This window comes from Eschrichtius robustus, chromosome 8 (genome assembly GCF_028021215.1).
Source record: "Eschrichtius robustus isolate mEscRob2 chromosome 8, mEscRob2.pri, whole genome shotgun sequence".
Lineage (NCBI taxonomy): Eukaryota > Metazoa > Chordata > Mammalia > Artiodactyla > Eschrichtiidae > Eschrichtius > Eschrichtius robustus.
The window spans coordinates 13,668,413-13,692,004 of record NC_090831.1 but is presented as its reverse complement, the minus strand read 5'-3'; the positions used below and the strand labels follow the sequence as shown (position 1 = coordinate 13,692,004).

Sequence of the window (23,592 nt, the reverse complement as noted above, 5' to 3'; positions counted from 1 at the left end):
GTGAATTATACGGACGCCATAGGGCTATGGAAACAGAAACTGGCACCTATTAACTGATGTTCTTACCCTGAGAAGCAAATGATGGTGGAAGGGATGAGAAGGTCATCCAAATGTTAGACTGAGTCAGGTGTCCTGGAGACCCAGGGCCTCCTCACCAAGAGAGAGGCAAACGGGAGCTCTGCGTCTCCAAACTTGCTCCCCTAGTCCTAAACCAGAAGGTGATGGTGGCAGTGCGAAGATACAGTGAGGATCAGCACGGGCTCCTTTCACAGGAAGCTAAGAGGTCGCCTACTACTGATGTAAACACTTCCATGAACTATCTCCAAGGCCACTTTTTTTTTTTTTAGTGAATTTATTTATTTATTTTTGGCTGTATTGGGTCTTCGTTGCTGCACGCAGACTTTCTCTAGCTGCGGCGAGCGGGGGCTACTCTTTGTTGCAGTGTGTGGGCTTCTCATTGCGGTGGCCTCTCCTGTTGCAGAGCACGGGCTCTAGGCACATGGGCTCCGTAGTTGTGGCACACGGGCTCAGTAGTTGTGGCTCACAGGCTCTAGAGCACAGGCTCAGTAGTTGTGGCTCGCGGGCTCAGTAGTTGTGGCGCACGGGCTTAGTTGCTCTGCGGCATGTGGGGTCTTCCCGGACCAGGGCTCGAACCCGTGTCCCCTGCATTGGCAGGCGATTCCCAACCACTGCGCCACCAGGGAAGTCCATCCAAGGCCATCTTTAATGATAAGGAAAGAGAGTCTCAAATATGTTATAGTCTGGAATGGTAGACTTTCAAATAAACTTTCCACCAGAAGAGATAGAAATGGTGCTGTCAGAGAAGAAACATGTCTGCTTTACGTGATTGTGTTCTTGTGTCCAGAATGGTGCCTGCCACGGATACAATAGGACAATCTCTGTCATCAATGCTGATAGTAACAAGGCTTGATTTTAAAAAAAATTTTTTTTCCTGGGCTTTCTGGAGTAATTATTTGTTTTACCTTTCACTTTCAGTGGTCAGGGGATGAAAACACATATGTTTTGACTTCACATTATCTTGTGAGGCATTAACCAGCTGTCCTTTCATGAACAGCTGTGAACATAAAAATGTTTCAATACTATTATGTCTTCTTTAGACAAATTCTCATTTTATCCCCCCTCCTTTCTCCTTAAGTATACAGATATCACTCAAGGTTCTGCTAGTTATATGATGTTGAGAAAATTATCCGATTTCTTTGATGTTACATTTCTACATTTGCTTAATAGGGATGATAGTAATGCCTATATCACAGGGGTGTTCTGAAAAGTAAATGAGTTATTATCTGTGAGTGTCTTCAGCAAGATGTTTAGTGGACTGTAGGTATGCATAGGATTACTGGATTAAAAAACATGCAAAAATGGGACTTCCCTGGCGGTCCAGTGGTTAGGACTCCGAGCTTCCACTGCAGAGTTCGATCCCTGGTCGGGGAACTAAGATCTGGCATGCTCCGTGGTGCAGTCAAAAGTTAAAAAAAAAAAAAATGCAAAAATGACAACTAAGTTTTACTTAGCTGACATTTAAAATTTCTCTTTTGAATCTGCTGTGAATATCAGAAGAAAAAGGGAAAGGAGCAGGAAATAGTCAATATTTTGGAAAATACTTCAGAAGAAAATCAATGTCATATGGCCCAAACTTTTTCTTTTCAGATTTAGGCCAATTCTACCTTTCCTGAAATATGGTCAGTTTGAATTTTCTTTTGATTTTGAGGAATTTTCTTTAAATCAAAGACCTCTAAACATCTAGATTTTTCAGAGAAAATACAAAGAATTATCAGGAAAAGAAAATCCTGCAGCATTTCCCGTTTCATCTGGATTGGAATTTATAGATTCTTTTTAAAAAATTTTTAGACAGATTTTTAAAATTTATTTATTTATTTATTTATGGCTGTGTTGGGTCTTCGTTGCTGCGCCTGGGCTTTCTCTAGTTGCAGCAAGCGGGGGCTACTCTTCATTGTAGTGCGTGGGCTTCTCATTGCGCTGGCTTCTCTTGTTGCGGAGCACAGGCTCTAGGTGCATGGGCTTCAGTAGTTGTGGCATGTGGGCTCAGTAGTTGTGGCTTGCAGGCTCTAGAGCGCAGGCTCAGTAGTTGTGGCACACGGGCCTAGTTGCTCCACGGCACATGGGATCTTCCCGGACCAGGGATCGAACCCGTGTCTCCTGCATTGGCAGGCAGATTCTTAACCACTGAACCACCAGGGAAGTCCCTGGAATTTATAGATTCTTATCAAATGTTTTATAATTTTTTATAAAATGGGAAAACTGTTTAACTTGCATGACTCTTGTCATTCTCAATTAAAATTTTGTGCAAAAAAACCTCATGCAATAAGTTTCTGCTATTAACTCCAGAGGTAAATGGAAATCAAGTTTTTAAAAAAACATCAGCAATAAATATTTAGTGACTGCCTACTATTTTATGCAATATTCTAAGCAATGGGAATATAATTCAAATTTTCAGGAAACTAACATTCAAGTCATTCAAAAGGACAGTTAGAAGAGTTGACTATGAGTGCATTATTTTATGAGAAAACAATCCTCTTTCTTTGGTAGAAATTTTGTTTGTTATTTTTTTTCTGCTTCATTTTGTGTAATTTGGTGTTTACCCGGGACACCCCTTGTGGGGAGTAGAAACAGGGCGATTGAATATAAAGGGATTTGAGGGTGAGGTTAGGCAAAACAGGCAGGGGCTTGATTATTCATCTGGCTTGGAATTTGTCTGGTTTATAAATGAGCTGAGAACTCAAGTCATTATTTAGAAACAAAAGGAGAAACTTTCTCATTAAGACCAACTTTATGGTCATAAGATTACAAGTCCGCTAGGGAAATTAGGGTCAGGAAAGAATGAGTGAAGATGCCAAGCTAGGATGAATTATCCAATAAGATGCTGTGGAAATACCCAAGACAGCGTACATCTCAGCTTTGGAGAGATGAAGAAGGTCACTCCTTGGAGGAGGGGAGACTTAAGGTGAACTTCTGTGGGTACATAGGAGGAACACAGAAGTCAGCCATGGGAAAGAGGATTGAAAAAGGAAGGAACCATGCCCAGGAGCTCTGGTTCAAGGACCAACAAGCAACACATTTGGATTGACCGGGATGCTGAGAGGTGAGGCCAGAAAGGTGAACGGAGATTAGATAAAGAAAAACCTTCAATCTGTCATGAAGGCAATAGAGATCCATTAAAGGATTTAGGTTAGGGGAAGACTTTAAGCAGATTTGCCTTTGAGTAAGATCCCTCAGGACTAGTGTGAAGAAGAGATTGAGGGAGATAGTCTAGATATTGGCCAATATCAAAGTCTTAGAGGGAAGAAAGTGACATATAATAAACCTGTTTTTCAAGTTTAATCCAATTTTAATTTCCTCGTGTTGCTCTTAGAAGCAACCCAGACATCTTTTTTAAAAAATTAACTAATTAATTAACTTATTTTTGGCTGCATTGGGTCTTCGTTGCTGCACACAGACTTTCTCTAGTTGCGGCGAGCGGGGGCTACTCTGTGTTGCGGTGCGCAGGCTTCTCATTGAGGTGGCTTCTCTTGTTGCAGAGCACGGACTCTAGGCGTGCAGGCTTCAGTAGTTGTGGTACACGGGCTTCAATAGTTGTGGCTCGTGGCTCCAGAGCGCAGGCTCAGTAGTTGTGGCGCACAGGCTTAGTTGCTCCACTGCATGTGGGATCTTCCTCGAACAGGGCTCGAACCCGTGTCCCCTGCATTGGCAGGCAGATTCTTAACCACTGAGCCACCAGGGAAGTCCCAACCCAGACATCTTGAGTAACTATCTAAATATATAAATTCAATTTGCAACCTTCATGTACATATATACTGCTAATGTGTTGGTAGATTTTTATAGAAACAAGAATTCCAAGACAAGCGGGATGTAGTTCTAGAGATGATTTTCCCCTTGTGCAAGCTCAGTGGCTGGATTCCTTTGATTTATCATTTAAAATCATTAGTCATGTCAGATGTTATGAACAATTGTATAATTAAGGATATATACTCCCTCTCTGAAAGGCACAAGTACCTCTATGAAACACAGATGGCACTTCCAGGGTTTTTCATAGGTGATTTAAAAATGAATTTACCAGTGATTTAAAAATGAATTCTTAATTTTTTAGTTCCTTGACATTGTAAACCATAACATTATGAAACTCAATGGTTTCATTTCTACAGTTTAAAGCAGACTCAGGATTAAGGACTATCATGATCTTCATAAAGATAAATTCTGGGAAACATAAAAGTGTGGAAACGTGTACATTCTGTCTGTTCTTTGAAAGGTACTAAAACCTATTCTTCTCCAGAGACAGGCACTGCCTTCTGCTACTCCTGAAAACTTTACTCAGCCATTGGCCTCTTCTATTATTACTGGCAGAAAAATTTAGTTCCTCACCTTCGAGAGCAACTTCCTGGCAAGCCTGAGAGTAACGCCTACCTACCTTTCAAAACCAAAGAATATAAAAGGACTTATAACTCAAAGTAACAGTCACCTGCCCCACCCCTGGACCATTTTCCAGAGGCAACTACTTGGAATCATTTTCTTGCTATTAATCAAATTTAGACATTTTCTTTTTACTTCCTGCTATGACAGGAGAGTATTTAGCACACTTATACCTCAGCTCAGTTCACTTACTCCCTTCTCATTTCTGTTAGTCATCTTCCTACACTGTATTTAGTTTCTCTATTGCAGAGGTTGCAAATGGATGGCCTGAAGGCTAGATCTGACTGTAGATGTGTTTTGTTTGAGTTGCAGTGAGTTCAAAAACAAAACAAAAAACAAACAAACAAAAAACTCCAACATGAAAAAAATGATAAGATTTAACATTTTAAAATTCTAAATGTTTAGCCCCACAAAAAAGTCAGATGCAGGGGACTTCCCTGGTGGTGCAGTGGTTAAGAATCCGCCTGCCAAGACAGGCAACATGGGTTCAAGCCCTGGTCTGGGAAGATCCCACATGCCGTGGAGCAACTAAGCCCGTGAGCCACAACTACTGAGCCCACGAGCCACAACTACTGAAGCCCGTGTGCTTAGAGCCCCTGCTCTGCAAAGAGAAGCCACTGCAATGAGAAGCCCGCGCACCGCAATGAAGAGTAGCCCCTGCTCGCCGCAACTAGAGAAAGCCCGCATGCAGCAATGAAGACCCAACGCCACCAAAAATAAATAAATAAATTAATTAAAAAAAAAAAAAGTCAGATGCTGCATGTTTTAGTTTCCTAGGGCTGCCATAAGAAAGTACCACAAACCAGGAAGCATAAAACTTAAAACAACTCTCACTGTCCTGGAGGCTCGAAGTCTGGAATCAGGCTGTTAGCAGGACCATTCTCCCTCTGGAAACTCTAGGAAAGAATCCTTTCTTGCCTCTTCTGAGCTTCTGGTGGTTGCCAGCAATTCCTGGCATTCCTTGGTTTGTAGCTGTATCACTGAAATTTCTTCCTCTCTCTGCATGTGGCCTTCTTCCCTCTGTGTGTCATGTCTCTTAGTCCAAATCTCCCCTTCTTGTAAGGACACCAGCCATTGGATTTAGGGCTCACCCTAATCCAGTATAACTTCCCTTTACTAATTACATTTGCAAAGACACTTTTTCCAAATAAGATCTCTTTCTGACGTTCCAGGTGGACATGAATGTTGGGGGGACACTAACCCAGTACATGGCAAATACGGCCCCTTTCCCATGAATTGACCAAAGCTGGTTAAGTGGCTGTACTCTCCAGATGGGGCAAGCACTGACTCGTATGCCACAGTTCTCTGCACATCAACCAGGTAAACACAAGCACCAAAACCTGAGCCCTGTTTCTCATTTATGTTGCTTGCTTTTCTCCTGTAACTATTTCAGTTTGCTAATCATGCTATTGGTCATCTTTATAACTTTTAAATAATATACCAAAACTTCTATTTCATGTTTTATAAACTTTTGTCAATATCTCATGGCTACCTTCCTGTTTTGTGGTACCAGGATATTAGGGTTTTCTCCCACGTTTCCCTCTATCTCTTCTGTTCCCTTTCCACCTCACGGATTTTTGTCGGTAGCATCTTAATTATTGTTATGGGTTGAATTGTGTCCCCCTCACCCCCACCAAAATTCATATGTTGAAGTTCTAATCCTTAGGACCTCAGATTGTGACCTTATTTGAAAATAGGGTGACTGCAGATATAAGTAGTTAAGGTGAGGTCATACCGAAGTAGGGTGGGTCCCTAATCCAATATGACTGATGTCCTTAAAAATGGAGGGGGAAATTTGGAGACAGATACACACACAGGGAGAATGCCATGTCAAGGCAAAGGCAGAGACTGGGGTGATGCAGCAGAAGCCAAGAAATGCCAAAGATTGCCAGCAAACCTCCAGAAGCTAGGGGTGAGGCATGCAAAAGATTATCCTTCACAGCCTTTAGAAGGAACCAACACTGCTGGCACCTAGTTCTTGGATTGCTAGCCTCCAGAACTGTGAGACAATAACATTTCCATTGTTTTCATTCCCCAGTTTGTGGCACTTTGTTACAGCAGCCCTAATGAATTAATATAACTTCATTATACATACATATTCAATGTTATAGCACTCATATTACATTCTGAAATTTTAAGTATACTTTATGTTCTATGGCCCTCAAATGTCTGCTGATTCTGGTTTACCCATTCATATTTAAAATGAGGTGATAGACTTTCTGCTTCTGCTCATGAAGAGGTTACCAGTATGGGGCTGGCCACCTGCTGTAAACAACTAGAAAACTAGACACAATGTATGAAATAAATGTTCGAAGCCATTTATTTTTAGCCATTGAAAGAAAGGAGGGAATTCCCTGGCAGTCCAGTGTTTAGGACACTGTGCTTTCACTGCTGAGGGCCTGGGTTCAATCCCTGGTCAGGGAACTAAGATCCCGCAAGCCATGCAGCGCGGCTGAAGAAAGGAAGGAAGAAAGGAAGGAAACCGATAAGGTACACCTTTTGCCTGTTGCAGCTTTCTCCCTGGGGGCAATTTCTGGACCATAGTACCAGGAGGAGAAATCCAGACATCACCTGGGAGATATCACTGTGTTGAAATCCAGAAATAAGGACTTGGGGAGGCTGAGGTGGCTGCAATTTGTGGGGCAGAACACCAAAGAGGAGGGAGATATGCATAGGGATTCCCTTGATTATTTGCCAGAATAATAATCTGAACCTATGTAAGATGAAACTACATGAGGCTGGGCAAAGAAGAAAAGCTGGGAGTTATGAGCTAAACGAATCTTAGTGCTCACACAGGGCTAAGAGACATTTGATCTCCTACTAACTAGAGTGAAGAAAACATATGAAAAACCTGGGGCATTCAACAGAGAACCCAAAAGTGTTATGTCTTAGTAGTTACGCTAAATAAGAATTAGAATAAAGCTACTTTAGATCTACTCTAACAACGTGGAAAAGTAGGCCTTGATGTGATCAAGCTGATGCCCAAGTGACTAAATTGCCTGCCAAGCAAATTTAACATTAATTAAATAAGAGAACAAAATTCAAATTTTCAAAAATATAACATTCATAATGCTCAACTTCTAGTCAAAAATTGCTAGACATGTGAAGAAGGTGAAAATATGATCCCTAGCCAGGAGAAAAATTCAGTATGAAAAAAAGGGGAGGGGGTTAAATTCATCAGGCAGATATAATTTCTCAATGTGTATGCACCTAATAACAGCATTTCAAAATACATGTAGCAAAAACTGATAGAATTAAAGAAGTGAAAAATCCACAACTGCAGTAGATTTCACTCAGCTCAGTAACTGACAGATTAAGTAGCAATCTGTGAGAATATAGAACACCTATAAGCTGAATTGACCTGTTGACCCTTATAGAACACTACCCTCAACAACAGAAGAGTACACATTTTTTAAGTGACTATAGAATAATCACTAAAATAGGCCATATATTGGACCATAAAACAAGTTTTGATAAATTTATACATATTGAAATCATAGTGAGCATGTTCTTTGACCATAATGGAATTAAATTAGAAACTAGTAGTCAAAAGATATATGAGAAGAGTCTAATTATCTGGATAATCTGTATATTTAAAAAATATAGCATTTGGGGCTTCCCTGGTGGTGTAGTGATGAAGAAGCCACCTGCCAGGGCAGTGGACACAGGTTCGAGCCCTGGTCTGGAAAGATCCCACATGCCGCAGAGCAACTAAGCCCATGCGCCACAACTACTGAGCCTGCGCTGTAGAGCCCGTGAGCCACAACTACTGAGCCTGCGCTGTAGAGCCCGTGAGCCACAACTACTGAGCCTGCGTGCTGCAACTACTGAAGCCCACGTGCCTAGAGCCCGTGCTCCACAACGAGAAGCCACCGCAGTGAGAAGCCCGTGCACCAAAATGAAGAGTAGCCCCCGCTCGCCACAACTAGAGAAAGCCCGTGTGCAGCAACGAAGACCCAACACAGCCAAAAATAAATAAATAAAATAAATAAATTTTTAAAAATATATAGCATTTGTCATTAGGGAACTTCAAATTAAAATAACAATGAGATACTACTACATACCTATTAGAATCACGAAAATCCAAAAAAGTTGACGACACCTGTTGCTGGTGAGGATGTAGAGAACAGGAACTCTCATTCACTACTGATGGGAATGGAAAATGGTACAATTTGGCAGTTTCTTACAAAGTTAAAAATAGTCTAAACATAATCTTACCATATGATTCAGCAGTTGCACTCCTAAGTATTTACCCAACTGATTTGAAATTTTATGTCTACCCAAAAACCTGCACACAAATGGTTACATCATCAGCTTTGCTCATAATCACCCGAAACTCGGAACAACCAAGACATCCTTCAATAGGTGAATAGATAACCAAACGGCAGTACATCTGTACAGTGGAATATTTTTCAGTGATAAAAAGAAAAGAGCTATCAAGCCACAAAAAAGACGAGGATGAATCTTAAACACACATTGTTAAGTGAAAGATGCCTGTCTGAAAAGACTAAATACTGTATAATTACAATTACAATTACATTCTGGAAAAGTAAAACTGTAGCGATGTTCAAAAGATCAGCAATTGCCAGAGGTCTGAGGGGAGTGAGAAATGGTTAAATAGGAGAAGCACACGGGATATTTTTAGGGCAGCGAAACTATTTTATATGATATTCCAGTGGTGGATACATGAACTTCATAGCAGTCTTATTCATAATAGTCCCAAACTGGAAACAACCCGAATGTCCAACCACAGGTGAATGGATAAACCATGTGGTGTATCCATACAATGGAGTACTACTCAGCAAGAAAACGAAATGAATTACTGATACAGACTACAACTTGATGAATCTCAAAAACTTTATGCTAAGCAAGAGAAGCCAGAACCACATACTCTATGACTCAATTCATCAGAAATTCTAGAACATGAAAATTAATCTATAGTTAGTTGCCTGGGACCGGTGGTGCTAGGGATTGATTTCAAAGAGGTAGGAGGAAACTTTTTGTTTTTGTGAAAAACTTTTTTGTTTTACTTTGTGTGGTGTTTATATGACATATATTTGTCACTATATTATACATGAATTATACATCAATTGAGTTTTTTTTAAAAAAGGAAGCGATGGCAAGACTGACTGGATGATTCGTGCAGAGAAGAGATTCGCAATTCATAGGCCTTTCTTGAGACTGTATAGGTCAAGGGCTGCCCTTTACGCAGGAAGCTTCTCTCATGCCAGAGTGGAGAGATTTTCTCCGCTATACCAAGTCCTTCTTAGCACCCCCAGTTCTCTCTAGGCAGTTCTTTACAAAGGAATTCTCCTGCCCTCCCTAACCTCCACCACCGCCCACCCAGGTGTAACCAGCTGGCTGCCAACAATTCTGTGTTTCACGCCACGGGTGGGGTTGGTCTGCTCCCTATAGACCTTGAAATCATTCGGATTCTGCCCCAGTTCTCTTTCCTTCCTTCTGTAATACTTCCTATACCCAAGTCCAGAACCACTCCAAAGCTCTGCAAATCCAAAGTTGTTCATTTGTTCTCAAGATTTTTACTTCTTGATGTGCATCCATTGATTTAATCCCAGTTGAAAGTGTATTCGTTGTCTATTACTGCATAACAAATACCACAAAATTTAGTGGCTTAAAACAACAATAAAAAGGAGATGAGGATCACTGGGGATCATCTTGGAGGCTGACTAATATACAGTCAGTAAATGCTTACTTGTGTATTTATGTCCATCTACTTCATTTTATTCCTCAGTGAGCGTTTTACCTGCTACTTGTGAAGAAAATGCCAGTCATTCTTTATTAGTATGATAGATACTATGATAAATGTAACTAAGAAGTTTATAGTACTTAAAAATTACAATTGTATTGATACATGATTCTCTCTTTAAAAAAATTAATACACTTTTTCTTAAAACGGCCGCTGTATTAAAAGTTGAGCTGGAAGTTCCCGTATACACCCCACTCCCAGTTTCTTCTATTAACGTCTTGCATTAGTACAGTACATTTGTTACAATTAATGAGCCAATACTGATACATTTTTATTAACTAAAATCCAACTAAAGTTTATATTAGGGTTTATTCTTTGTGTTGTACATTCTATGGATTTTGAAAAATGTATAATGATATGTATCCACCTTTACAATATCATGCAAAACAAATTTCACTTCTTTAAAAGTATCTTTTGCTCCATCTATTAATCCCTCCCTTGCCCCTGAACCCCTGATCTGTTTACTATTTCTAGTTTTGCCTTTTCCAGAATGTCATATAGTTGAAATCATAAGTACGTAGCCTTTTCGAATTGGCTTCTTTCACTTCACAAAATGTACCTAATTTTCCTCGTGTTTTTCTGTGACTTGGTAACTCACTTCTTTTTATTGCTGAGTAATATTCCATTGTCTGAATGTACCAGTTTGTTTATCCAATCACTTATTGAAGACTATCTTGGTTGCTTCCAAATTTTGAGAATTATGAATAAAGCTGCTATAAACATTGATGTGCAGGGTTTTGTGTGGATGCATACTTCTTTTTCACCCCTGGTTCTTCAGGTTTAACACTGGACTTTTTTTCTTAGATGCTTCATTTCTTCCATATCTAAGAAAAACTCTTCATCTTGTTTATATGACTCCGAATTCCTATTGGGTTTTCAATAAACATTAATTACCACAAGGTTTCCTCAAAACTCATACAGACATTTACAAATTTGTTGAGTGATTTTCAGTCTTTTGGATGTCTAGGTTGATGGCTATTTCCACAGGAAGGTAGAATTGTGTGCTATAATTGAGATTGCAGTCCCACATAACTTCTGCGTAATGTAACTAAAAGTATTTTAAGTTCTTTTCAGTTGATGTTTTAAATGTCTACTTTGTAATTTCTCTTTCTATCCTTAACTGAGCACTTCATTAAGTAAAACTTCTAGCATAACCATATCTGAATTACTGAATATTCCATTTGACTACAGAATGAAGATTATGTTTCTCTAAAAACATCACACTCAATTCATGTGTTTTTATTATTTTTTAAGCCATTCTAGAGGCCCTAAATACACACATGGCACCAAAACAAACTGTTCTGTGTGGGAACACATATTTTGCTCTAGTTCTAGACAGCTGTAACAGACAGCTGTACTTTCTTAGCTGCACTGTATCCAACCCTTCTTCCTGTTCGAGGAATTCCTCCACAGTCTTGGTGAAAGGCATGCTCTCCTTCCCAGTCTGGAAGCGTGAGAGGCCCTATCCTGATGTTCCTCACCTCTAGCAGCCTGGGCATGGCACATGATCTTTAGCCAATGATCACTTTTCCAGAAATTTAAATCTTGACCAAGAGACACAAAGACAAAGGGGCAATGAAATTTTTTTTTAACATCTTTATTGGAGTATAATTGCTTTACAATGGTGTGTTAGTTTCTGCTTTATAACAAAGTGAATCAGCTATACATATATCCCCATATCTCCTCCTTCTTGCGTCTCCCTCCCACCCTCCCTATCCCACCCCTCTAGGTGGTCACAAAGCACTGAGCTGATCTCCCTGTGCTATGCGGCTGCTTTCCACTAGCTATCTATTTTACATTTGGTAGTGTATATATGTCCATGCCACTCTCTCACTTCATCCCAGCTTACCCTTCCCACTCCCATGTCCTCAAGTCCACTCTCTACGTCTGCGTCTTTATTCCTGTCCTGCCCCTAGGTTCTTCAGAACCTTTTTTTTTTTTTAAAGATTCCATATATATGTGTTGGCATACGGTATTTGTTTTTCTCTTTCTGACTTACTTCACTCTGTATGAGACTCTAGGTCCGTCCACCTCACTACAAATAACTCAATTTTGTTTCTTTTTATGGCTGAGCAATATTCCACTGTATATATGTGCCATATCTTTATCCATTCATCTGTCGATGGACACAGGTTGCTTCCATATCTTGGCTATTATAAATAGAGCTGCAATGAACACTGTGGTACATGATTCTTTTTGAATTATGGTTTTCTCAGGGTATATGCCCAGTAGTGGGATTGCTGGGTCATATGGTAGTTCTATTTTTAGTTTTTTAAGGAACCTCCATACTGTTCTCCATAGTGGCTGTATCAATTTACATTCCCACCAACAGTGCAAGAGGGTTCCTTTTCTCTACATCCTCTCCAGCATTTATTGTTTGTAGATTTTTTGATGATGGCCATTCTGACTGGTGTCAGGTGATACCTCATTGTAGTTTTGATTTGCATTTCTCCAATAATTAGTGATGTTGAGCATCCTTTCATGTGTTTGTTGGCAATCTGTATACCTTCTTTGGAGAAATGTCTAGGTCTTCTGCTCACTTTTGGATTGGGTTGTTTTTTTGATATTGAGCTGCATGAGCTGCTTGTAAATTCTGGAGATTAATCCTCTGTCAGTTGCTTCATTTGCAAATATTTTCTCCCATTCTGAGGGTTGTCTTTTTGTCTTGTTTATGGTTTCCTTGGGGCAATGAAATTTAATTCCCAGCAGTGGGGAGATTATCTCCAAGGGCAGTTGAGGTGGAATCCCAAAGAGGCAGCAGCAGTGCCCTACAACAAAGGTAACTGTGTCCTTCCCAGGCTATTGGGCTATTCCCGCTAACTAACATTTTCCAGCTTCTTGGCTGCTCGAGTTACCTGGGTCTTTACCTATTTTTCCAGCCTGGTATTACAACTTCCTGTCAATTCATGAGCCCTTTATATCCTTCCAATAAATTCCTTTAAGATTGTTAAAGTAGCTGTTACTTTCAACAGAAGTCTTTTAATTGATGAATCAGCAAAATCAATCCATTCATTAATTCTCCCATTATTCATTCAGAAACTACCAGGTACCTACCGTACATTGTGGGAGGCTTAATATGATGGTGAGTAGACACTGTTTCTGTTGTGTTGCAACCTACAGTCTATTGGAGGAAACAGACAAGGAAAGAGACGACTGCAGTACATGCTTGACGGGGAAGGACATTATTCATCAGGAACACAAAAGAGGAACATTTAATCCAACCTTAGTGATGGTAGTGGTGGGGGCGGTCAGAGAAAACTTCAAGTGGTACCTAAACCTGATATTCGAATATGTAAAAATTACACGTAGTTGGGAGGTAGGAGGTGGGTTGAGTATTCCACACAGAGGGAGCAGCCCGTGTGAAGGCCCAGCATTGAGAGACGAACAGGACCTTCAAAGAACTGAAAAGAAGTTCCAGATGACTGAAGTGCAGAGTTTGAGCAGAGAGAGAAAGAGGAGTCTGGAGCCGTAAGTGGGACTCGGATCATGCAGAGTGATGTGAGCCCCCTGCTGGCGTTAGCACTTTCTCCTAGAAGCAGTTGGGAGCAACTGAAGAGTTTTAAGCAGAAGCCTCAGTATACACGAGCCTGGTGCCTGGGTGCCTGGAGAAATTGTGTAAGAAAATAAAAGGTTGCAAAGTTTAGGAGTGGGAACAAAAATCTCTATTTCATGCCTTTAAAAATCTTTTTTTTTTTTTTTTTAAGAACAATGATAATGTGCTTTCCTCTATGTGTGGAAATGATAATATTGAGTTAAAAATTAGCAGACAGGTTTGTTGAGAATTTTTTTCTATAATGGCAATGGACTTACTATGAGTCATCAATATTCTACAAAGGATTGCCTATGACAGTGGCCTTCAGGTTTTTTTGCTTATACTTCCTAAAATGATTTGAAAAGCCTATATATACCTTTGCACCTTTTTATGTTGACATTTAAGATTCTTATATCACTCCTGTGTGTATCCAAAAGACTCAAACGATGGCTGTTTGATACCGACTATCATTCTTTTAGAAAAACTATATCTAATCTTCAACAGCCAGAATTTTACATTGTTCTCTTTTCCATTCCACTTCTCTCACATAATTTTATCCTAATGTAATATACTAACATACTTTTTTTGCTTTAAAGTCTTTTACTCATCACCTTATCATACACCCTGCCATAAGAAAAAAAAGTATGTAAGTGAAAACTGATGAGTGTTAAAATTTTTCTTCTAGATTGAGTCATAATTTCAATTATCAGTAATATACAATTGATTAAAACAGCAAATATATTTCATGTTTTGATTAATCATTTTTAAATATTAGTAAAGTTAAAGGAGTTCCCTGGTGGCCTAGTAGTTAGGATTTTGGGGTTCCACTGCTGTGGCTTGGGTTCGATACCTGGTGGAGGAACTGAGATCCCAGCAGCCACATGGCGCCAGGCAAAAAAAAAAAAAAAGTAAAGCTATTCTATGTGTTCAGAGAGGAATATTACTTATTGCTACGAGACAGGTTGTCTTGATTAAACAAGTCTTTCCCAGACACAATGTTTCAATTGTGCCTTGGTTTGTCTTTGTTCTTACACTTTTGGGCAATGTGCCATTAAGATTAGAGAATGAGAATTCTGTCTTTGTTTTATAAAGTGGGAGAGAGAACCAGAAAGATACCTTGACTGCAAGAACATTCTCAGGCAGATCAATTTTAGAAGTATGGAAGTTGATCATTCGAAAACGGATTTCCTCAAAATTTTTCCAGCCTATGTACCCCTTGAATGTCTTTGAGTATCGCCAGTGAGTTCGAAACCCATGAGTCAAATGTAAAGAGTACTGGATGGGAGACAAAATAAGCAAGGTTTCTTTTACAAAATAGCTTCGGGACCTTAGACAGGACATTTGATTTGTGTAAATCTCAGTTTCCATCAATAAAGTGAGTTGGGGGGGGGGTGAACTTAAATTTTAAAGATTCTTTCAAGTTCTAAAACCCCTTGATTTCCACTGGAAAGTTTTAGCTATGCCCAGGACACTGGGAAGAAGGCCAGGCACCAATACAGAAAGGGAAAAGGAAAGATGGATAGCATTTATGTGGTCACTAAGGACATGATAAAGGAAAAAGAGGGGATTGTGTGGATATAGATCAAGAAACACTTTTTAAAAAGTGTTTTTATTTGTGTGTAGGGTATGTTTTGGGGTTGAAAATTCAAGTTTCACATTATTGTTTATGTGGCTGTAGACAACTCAATCTCCCTGAGCTTTACTTTCCTCAACTATTAAATGGGAATAATACTGTGTACTTTGTACCTCAGGTGATGATTAAAAGACAGAAACTAAGGCTTATTTCCCTTAGCATAATGTTTTCAAAGGTCCTCCATGCTATAGCATGTATCAGAAATTCATTCCTTTTTATTGCTGAAAAAAAATACTATATTGTAAGGATGTGTCACATTTTGTTTATCCATTCATCTGCTAATGGACATTTAGGTTGTTTCCACTTTTGGGCTATTATGAATTATGCCGTTAACATTTGTATACAAGTTTTTTCATGGAGATATGGTTACATATCTTGTGGGTACATAGCTAGGATTGAATTTGCTGGGTCATAGCGTAATTCTGTGTCCAACATTTTGAGGAACTGCCAAACTGTTTTCCAAAGTGGTTGTATCACGTTTACATTCCCACCAGCGATGTATGAGGGTTCCATTTTCTCCGCATCTTTGACAAAACTTGTCTATTGACTATAGCCATCCTGGTGTGTAAAGTGGTATCTCATTGTGGTTTTTATCTGAATTTCCCTAATGGCTAATAATACTGAGCATCTTTTCATCTTTCCTTTTTGGCCATTTGTATGTCTTCTTTGGAGAAATGTCTATTCAGATCTTTTAACCATTTTAAAATTGGGTTATTTATCCTTCCATTGTGGAGTTGCGGGAGTTCTTTATATATTCTACATGCAAATCCCTTACCACATAAATAATTTGTAAAGATTTATGCACTGTCTTTTTCATTTTCTTGATGGTGTCATTTGAAGCAGCACAAGGTTTTTAATTTTGATAAGTCCAATTTATCATTTTTCCTTCTGTCATTTGTGCTTTTGGTGTCTCATCTGAGAAGGTTTTGTGTAACCCAAGGTTGCAAATATTTACTTCTATGTTTAACTTCTCAGAGTTTTATAGTTTTAGCTCTTATATTAGGCCTGTGATCCATTTTGAGCTAATTTTTGTATATTGTATGAGGTTGGGGTCCAACTTCATTCTTTTGCATGTGGCTGTCGAGCTGGCCTAGCATCATTTTTTTTCCTTTGCTATTATTTATATTGTGATAATGGGGAAAATGGAAATGAGGAGGGGGCTGGGCAGTTGTTGTTTACACCTATCAACAACAATCTCCTTTACCACAACCATGTGTTGAATAGACAATTCTTCCCCATCAAATTGTCTTGGCACCCTTGTTAAAAATCATCTGACCATAAATATAAGGGTGAATCAATTATTAAATGCTGATTCTAATAATTTTATTGCAATGCTCTGAACACAAAATAAGATTCACATTATCAGTTAAAAAGTTCTGGTAGAAATTATTTCCTTTGACCTATATCTCCAATAGTGTACTTTAAGGCTATAATGACCTTATTAATGAGAACTTTTAACACAACATAAATGAATTGTTTGCTCGTTTATCCTTTCTCTATCAAATCTGTTAGTTGACGTAATTAGAAATTTAAAGTATTCTTAATCTGTAGTCAAACTTCCAAATATCCCTGAATAACTATCTCCTTAGAGTACATAAATATTCTTATGACATTAAACATTAACAAAATATTGATTCCAATAAATTATGTACCCTTTAAATCCTGACATAATTCAATGTATTGATTTGTCTCTATAACCAGGCATAACAATATAACATAACTAAGACATGTAGTTTCGTGCCAGGGTGTGAATCCTGAGCTTTTGGACCAAGCAATTCCCCAAATAATGACAAAAATTGCTCTAGGACAAGCCTGAAAAATAATTTCATTACTGGTATCATTTCTGACTCAGAGGTAGTAGGCTTCTGAAACTGTGTGAAAAATGAGCATAGGAGTGACACATCGCTTCAGTTTTACTAGTGAAATTGATCTTAAGTTTTTATTGCAAATTTTGTTATATTTTCTTTTATTCTGGAATATATTGCTCTGTGTGTGTGTCTATGTCCCAGGCTTCTTTATTTAAGAACAAAGTGATGAATGACATGGGGATTATAATCAGGAGCATCCCTGAACTTCACCTTCTCTCCAACCACCTCCTCCAAACTCCCTGTCCCCACACCTTCTCTGCTGCCAATTCTTTTCTTAGTGAATAAAGAACTTAATCCCCAAAGCCCTGGTAGAAACCCCAAGGTTTTCCCCTAGCTCTTCCCTTTCCTTTGGCCCCCATTCCTCGGTTTGAAGGCATGGGAAAGCCCAGAGTCGTGACAGACACAGAGGGAAAGGCTTCACTCTCATGGAAAGAGACTGAGGAGTACAGCGTAGTGAAGTGAGGGTCCCTACAGCCTGGGGTGACAAAATAGGGCCCTGGGGCCAGAGGAGAGGGTACTGGTTTCCCTGAGAAAGGAGACTGCGCAATAGCCTCAAAATCCTCTCAGTGCGAATATTCACTTGTGTGATCGTTTGCCCTTCTGGTGACAGTTGCAGAACCATACCTGGACCATGTCCTTCTCAAGCCTGAGCTGCTGGACGATGTGGCTGATCTGCTGCAGTGTGGGTTTTAGACACTTATGTTGAGACAGATTCTGAGGCTATATTTAGGATGAGCAGGAAAGAATGCTCTCATTAATGATATCTACCACTGAAGTGGGATGGGAGCATGGGGTCATACTGCAATAGCTAGGAATTTAGTTTATCTATAATAAAAATGGAAAAAAACAGTGGCTTAAACGTGTTACCAGTTTTATATGTCTTTTTCAGTCCAGGGTTGATTTGGTAGATCCACAATGTCCTCAGAGAGCCAGGTCCTTCTCTCTTCCCTTCACCTAGCCATCCTTAACATGTGCTTGTTCCTTTGTAGTCACAAGATGGCTGCTCAAACTCCAGTATTGCATTTGAGTTCCAGATGTAAAGAAAAGTAAAAGGCAAGGTCAGCTAAATTGGCCTTCCACTTTAAGAAAGCATTCCCAGAAGCCTCATCCAACAACTTCTACTTACATTTCGTTGGCCAGGTCTGCATAGCATGGTCAGGTCCTTCATCTGCACAGAGTGCTGGGAGATGTAGTTTTAAGCTAAGCACATTTATACACCCAACGAAACTCGCGTTCTGTTACTTATGATCAGGGAGAATCCCTATTAGGAAGGCCTCTAACAGTTCGGTCCACCTTTCCTGTTTTATAAATGGGCATCCTTCAGCTTTACTGAACCAGCAAGAACTGCACTCCCCCGAAAGCCCCAACACAGAAGCAGCATTGGTTTTCTGCAAAGTGTTGATAGCAAGTGTGCGCCTCTGAACTGTGTAAAAGATGAGTGTCGGAACAGCACATCTAACACATCAGTGTTTTACAACTGAAACTGAACTTAAAATTTTATCATAAATTTTTGTGTTCTACTTTCTTTTATTCTGGAATATATTACTATAGTTGGGGTCGACATAAATCTCAGGAGCATTGATATCACTGTGAAACAGTTTGTAATTCTTTAAAAGGCTGAACTACAAAGCTAGACAGACCTGGGCTAGGATCCCACACCCACATTTACTAGCAGTGTACTTTGGGCAAGACACTCAATCTCTCTATGCCTCAGTTTCCTAATTTGTAAACTGTGGAGAGTAATTTTTACAGGGAGGGTGATCAGATAATTTATGTCCAAACTGGGAAACTTATGTGCTGGCAGGGGGATATTATTAATAATTATGCTTGAACAAATGGCATAAACCAGGACCACCCCAGGCAAACTGAGGACTATGGTCACCCTATTTTTAGGCACTGTTGAGAGGATTAAATGAGAAGATAAATATAAAGCACTTAGCACAGAGTCTGACACATAGTAAGTGCACATAAATACTGGCCACTACTTGTTTTTATAATTAAATTGAAAAGTTCCATCGTTTTTCCTTTGCTTTTCTCTCTTTTAACAATAATATGCTTGATATTCTTCCTTATGATAAAGAATAATGGGCTGAAGTAAGGAGAGCTTAAACTTTTTTAAGACTGAGAAAAACCTAATAAAATCTCAAACAACCAACTTCTCTAAAGGAGAAGCAATGCTGAAAGAAACTGCAGAAACTCCTAGTTATAAGGAAGATTCTGGAATGATAGTGCATGACCCATCTGTGAACTGTTTATACCACTAGAAGCATGAACAGAAGCACTGTAATTTTAATGATTTTGTATGGCATTTCTCAAAGGTTTTGGTCTGAAGATCCTTTTACACTTCAAAAAATTTCTGAGGACCACAAAAGAGCTTTTGTTTATATGAGTTATATCTGTTGATATTAGAAATAAAAATGGAGACAATTTAAAAATATTCATTTAGGGAATTCCCTGGCGGTCCAGTGGTTAGGACTCTGCACTTTCACTGCCGAGGGCCTGGGTTCGATCCCTGGTCCGGGAACTAGGATCCTGCAAGCTGTGCAGCACGGCACCAAAAAGAAAAAGAAAGTCATTCAAAATAACAATAACTTCATCATATATTAACACAACTAACACATTTAAATGAAACTATCTTTACAAAACAAAAATATTAGAGGATTAATGTTTTACCTTTCTACAGATCTCCTTTCGACTGGTTTAGTAGGACTGAAACTGATTCTCATATCAGCCTTTTTTTTTTTTTTAATTTTTATTTATTTATTTATGGCTGTGTTGGGTCTTCGTTTCTGTGCGAGGGCTTTCTCTAGTTGCGGCAAGCGGGGGCCACTCTTCATTGCGGTGTGCGGGCCTCTCACTATCGCGGCCTCTCTTGTTGCGGAGCACAGGCTCCAAACACGCAGGCTCAGTAATTGTGGCTCACGGGCCTAGTTGCTCCGCGGCATGTGGGATCTTCCCAGACCAGGGCTCGAACCCGTGTCCCCTGCATTGGCAGGCAGATTCTCAACCACTGCGCCACCAGGGAAGCCCTCATATCAGCCTTTTTATGCAATTTGTTGCAATATGTTATTTTGGTGGAAATGTATGAACAAGATATGTTGTTGGAAAAGCGAGGGAGTATTTTAATAGCTTTTCCAGATAATTGTGGTTATTCTTTGATACTACACCAAAACTCCACAGTAGCTTCTTAATTTATTTATTTAATTTATTCAGTTTTGGCTGCGTTGGGTCTTCGTTGCTGCGTGCGGGCTTCGTCTAGCTGCAGCGTACGGGGGCTACTCTTCGTTGCGGTGTGCCGGCTTCTCATTGCGGTGGCTTCTCTTGTTGTGGAGCACAGGCTCTAGGTGTGCAGGATTCAGTAGTTGTAGCACGCGGGCTCTAGAGTGCAGGCTCAGTAGTGTGGTGCACGGGCTTAGTTGCTGTGCGGCATGTGGGATCTTCCCGGAGCAGGGCTCGAACCCGTGTCCCCTGCATTGGCAGGTGGATTCTTAACCACTGTGCCCCCAGGGAAGTCCCCACAGTAGCTTCTTAAAGGTTAGTTATAAAGTGGAATCTGAGATCAGATCGATGAACTTTTTGTACGGTTACATTAAAACACATCAGTCTGTCCTGCACTTTGAATGAATCTTTTACTCATGATTTTGTAACTTCATCCATTAGTCAGTTGGAAAATATCGGGTCACTGAGTTAGGCAGATATTCCAAATGTTTACACATTTCAGAAACTTAATACCTTAGAACATTCTAGAAAACATATGAACACACAGCACACATTCCATTAGCCATCAGAATAATGATGTCATCCCATGTCATGTTGCCTCTGGAAAACTCCATGGTGCATTTGTGAAAAAATAAGAATGATAAAGACAAATCATGTCTTACTATGAAAATAGCTTTGACTGCATGATTCACTGAAAAAGTGTTAGTCTCAGGCCACACTTTAAGAACAGTTGATTAGGTATGATATGACCCATTAAACAAAGAAAGCAAAAAACCTACCACCTCCTTCTCTCTCTCTCTCTTAAACCAGTAGACAGTATGTCATAACACACAAACAGTAAAATACTAAAACACAGTCCCAAGTGGCAACTTCAAGTCTCTTTACATGAAGATAAGTAGACAAGCTTATAGAAACAGATGGCTTCTAATTTAAAGGTCTTTCTCATTTTTTGGAGTTTGAACCCTGTTAATCATTAGCATTTCAATACATAGGGGGTAGCTATCTTTGGGGAGTTCAAAATGCTTCACTTCTTCCTCTTTTCCCCATCCCACCCCCCCAGACTCTTTGCAGAAACATATGGGGTGGCAGAACCCCACTAAAAATATTTTAGTACATGTTTTCTGTCTGCAACCTGAACTGGAAGCTACCCATTTACTTTGGAACACGTTTTCTTGGCAAGTATAGGATAGAAGATGATATTCTTACCTGGAGTTGGTCACGTGTGACGAACTGCTAGATAAATCCATTTTGCCCTCCTTGTTGTGTTACTCCTGGCTTTTCAAAGTAGGATGATGGGGCAGGTTGATCGTATTTTTTTGGAAAAAGCCACTCGCTAACTGGTTTAGGCTGTAGGAACTTCAGGAAGCAATACTGCCAAGGAGAAACGTTTTTAGGCACCTTGTCCCTTACTTTTCTATTCAGTTTCCCAGTGCACTTATCACATCCTTCTGGCTGCGTGGCAGGTCCCACTGTGTGGCCCACCCGGGGCCTATCCTCCTGGGAAATGAACTGCCTTCAAGATTACCTACTCCTTTGCCTCCTCCTTTATTCTTCAGCAAACACCCTTTGTGTTCTTTCAGTGAAGTCTCATTTTAGCTTAGGTGAGTCCAGACTGAGACAGTGTTAGTGGATGTCAAGTCAATTAAAATTATTTACACTAAGGCATGCATGATGGATGGCTACCAAGTGTTTAAGAACTAAGAACCAACTGATGCACTGAACAAATAAACTTGAAAACGGGTGACTACATGTAGCCATTGAATGCATTGCTCAGCTTCTCTTTGCAACCATATTAAAACCCCATAAGCCACTAATAAGGACCTGCTGTGTAGCACAGGGAACTCTACTCAATACTCTGTAATGGCCTATGTGGGAAAGGAATCTAAAAAAGAGTGGGTATATGCATATGTATAACTGATTCACTTCGCGTACACCTGAAACACAACATTGTAAATCAACTATAATCCAATTAAAATTTTAAAAAAACCCCAAACCAATAAGCCATTTAAGTTTTAATCTATGATAATTGTCCCAAGTGCCCAGTCTGTAACTGAAAGGCTAACCTAGTAACGCAAGAAATGAGACGTGAGGTCACCGAATGGTTATGCTTTGTAGCCCCACAGGTTTGGACAGTTAAGGTGAAAGAGGGAGAAGTGCCAAAAGGGCAGCTCTCATTTGAGCAAGATGTTTTGACTTCAAGGCTGCCGGTAAAAATTCTGGGGTTTCCAGGAGTTCCTTTCGACGTTTCATTATTCCTCGTATTGACTTTTTTTTTTTTTTTTTTTTTAAACTTCAGTGTTATGGAAGCGCCAGATTGGGATTTCCAACTGTGTTTTTAGGTCAAGATGGGGCCTGGAACTTGGGTGTACAAGAGATAGTTTAAGCTAACGCCATCTCCGCCCTCTCTTCCAGGGTGCCCTCTCTTCCTCTCTCGCAGCTGTTCCAACCTCCCTCCGGGCTTGGCTGAGGGGAGACGACGGGGTGATTACCCAGCCCAGAAGGTCATTAACGGCATTATTCCTGAGTCTTCAGATTCTTGCTCTCGCCGTGACCTGTCAACAGGCAGGCGGTGCGGCCCCTGCGAAGATCCAGAGCCGCTGCTGCGCGCTGGACGCAAGCAACAGGCACGACCGACGCGCCGTCGCTCCGAGAGTCTCCAGTGCCAGCAATGGGCGGCGCACGAATCCTCTCCTTTCTTTAACTCTTCTTCACAGAGTCCCACCCCCATCGGAAGTGGAGCCGTCTCTACGTTCCCCCACTTCCGGGCCAGACGGCCGTCGCTTGGCGGGAGCGAGCACGCCCGTGCGCGGCAACTTTGTTCCCGCCTCCTTTGCCCCGACACCACTCACCTTGGGCTTTCTCGGAGCGCGACGTGCGTGCGCGCCCCCGGCCTTGCGTCAGGGCCGAAGAGGGGAAAGGCTGAAAGAGCGAGGCTAGAAGGAGGGGTTGTGGAGGTTAGGGCCCAACCAGCAACTCCCATCTCCCTCCCTCCTCCTGACGAGGAGCGGAGAGGGAAGGGGAGGAGCGAGCTGGGCCGGCCGCGCACACCAGGAGCCTCCTCGTGGAGGGGGGGAAGCGGAGGAAAGGGGCAGCACCGCCACCTCTGCTCGCGGCGGCGAAGGAAGAA

General features: G+C 40.5%; 1 long non-coding RNA gene across 5 annotated transcripts; it reads right to left on the bottom strand.

Moving 5' to 3' along the window:
• Positions 1-8,510: 8,510 nt before the first annotated feature.
• LOC137768768 (uncharacterized) lies at positions 8,511-23,285 on the bottom strand. 5 transcript variants are annotated; one of them, XR_011074803.1, is made up of 4 exons: positions 22,955-23,285; positions 21,672-21,836; positions 18,114-18,255; positions 8,511-8,592 (listed from the first exon to the last, which is right to left on the bottom strand). It is a non-coding gene; the product is annotated as an uncharacterized lncRNA (long non-coding RNA). The 5 variants fall into 5 exon arrangements; XR_011074804.1 differs by lacking the exon at positions 8,511-8,592 and adding an exon at positions 11,975-13,815; XR_011074805.1 differs by lacking the exon at positions 8,511-8,592 and adding an exon at positions 14,867-15,020.
• Positions 23,286-23,592: the final 307 nt, after the last annotated feature.